This window comes from Hemitrygon akajei, chromosome 5, assembly GCF_048418815.1.
Source record: "Hemitrygon akajei chromosome 5, sHemAka1.3, whole genome shotgun sequence".
Taxonomy (NCBI): domain Eukaryota; kingdom Metazoa; phylum Chordata; class Chondrichthyes; order Myliobatiformes; family Dasyatidae; genus Hemitrygon; species Hemitrygon akajei.
This window is the reverse complement of record NC_133128.1, coordinates 136,189,137-136,191,084: the sequence shown is the minus strand read 5'-3', so window position 1 is coordinate 136,191,084 and position 1,948 is coordinate 136,189,137.

Genomic DNA, 1,948 nt, shown 5'->3' with positions numbered 1-1,948 from the left:
GTACTGGACTTAGGGAGAGTAAACTAACTGCCTGAACTTTGTCCCCAAAGTGACAGTTCATTTTCACTTGTCACTGTATGATTAGGTTATTCCCACATGAAGTAGAATTCTTGGAGAAACCCAGAGTTGTAGTAGGGTCATAGTCAGAGAGCAATACAGCAGGGACACAGGCCATTCAGCCCATTAAGTTGATGCACACTCAGCTAGTCCCAATTACATAGAAAATAGAATAGTACAGCACATTACAGGCCCTTCGGCCCACAACATTGTGCAGACCCTCAAACCCTGCCTCCCATATAACCCCCCACCTTAAATTCCTCCATATACCTGTCTAGTAGTCTCTTAAACTTCACTAGTGTATCTGCCTCCACCACTGACTCAGGCAGTGCATTCCATGCACCAACCACTCTCTGAGTGAAAAACCTTCCTCTAATATCCCCCTTGAACTTCCCTCCCCTTACCTTAAAGCCATGTCCTCCTGTACTGAGCAGTGGTGCCCTGGGGAAGAGGCGCTGGCTGTCCACTCTGTCTATTCCTCTTAATATCTTGTACACCTCTTTCATGTCTCCTCTCATCCTCCTTCTCTCCAAAGAGTAAAGCCCTAGCTCCCTTAATCTCTGATCATAATCCATACTCTCTAAACCAGGCAGCATCCTGGTAAGTCTCCTCTGTACCCTTTCCAATGCTTCCACATTCTTCCTATACTGAGGCGACCAGAACTGGACACAGTAGTGGCCTAACTAGAGTTTTATAGAACTGCATCATTACATCGCGTCTCTTAAACTCTATCCCTTGACTTATCAAGGCTAAAACCCTATGAGCTTTCTTAACTACCCTATCTGTGAGTCAATTTTCAGGGATCTGTGGACATGTACCCCCAGATCCCTCTGCTCCTCCACACTACCAAGTATTCTGCCATTTACTTCGTACTCTGCCTTGGAGTTTGTCTTTCCAAAGTGTACCACCTCACACTTCTTCAAGTTGAACTCCATCTGCCACTTCTCAGCCCACTTCTCCATCCTATTAATGTCTCTCTGCAATCTTTGACAATCCTCTACACTATCTACAACACCACCAACCTTTGTGTCATCTGCAAACTTGCCAACCACCCTTCTACCCCCACATCCAGGTTGTTAATAAAAATCACAAGAAGTAGAGGTCCCAGAACAGATCCTCGTGGGACACCACTAGTCACAACCCTCCAATCTGAATGTACTCCCTCCACTACAACCCTCTGCCTTCTGCAGGCAAGCCAATTCTGAATCCACCTGGCCAAACTTCCCTGGATCCCATGCCTTCTGACTTTCTGAATAAGCCTACCGTGTGGAACCTTGTCAAATGCCTTACTAAAATCCATGTAGATCACATCCACTGCACTACCCTCATCTATATGCCTGATCACCTCCTCAAAGAACTCTATCAGGCTTGTTAGGCATGATCTGCCCTTTACAAAGCCATGCTGACTGTCCCTGATCAGACCATGATTCTCTAAATGCCCATAGATCCTATCTCTGAGAATCTTTTCCAACAGCTTTCCCACCACAGATGTAAGGCTCACTGGACTATAATAACCTGGACTATCCCTACTACCTTTTTTGAACAAGGGGACAACATTCGCCTCCCTCCAGTCCTCTGGTACCATTCCCGTGAACGAGGACATAAAGATCCTAGCCAGAGGTTCAGCAATCTCTTCCCTTGCCTTGTGGAGCAGTCTGGGGAATATTCTGTCAGGCCCCAGGGTCTTATCCATCCTAATGTATTTTAACAAATCCAACACCTCCTCTCCCTTAATATCAACACGCTCCAGAACATCAACCTCACTCATATTGTCCTCACCGTCATCAAGTTCCCTCTCAGTGGTGAATACCGAAGAGAAGTATTCATTGAGGATCTCGCTCACTTCCACAGCCTCCAGGCACATCTTCCCACTTTTATCTCTAATCAGTCC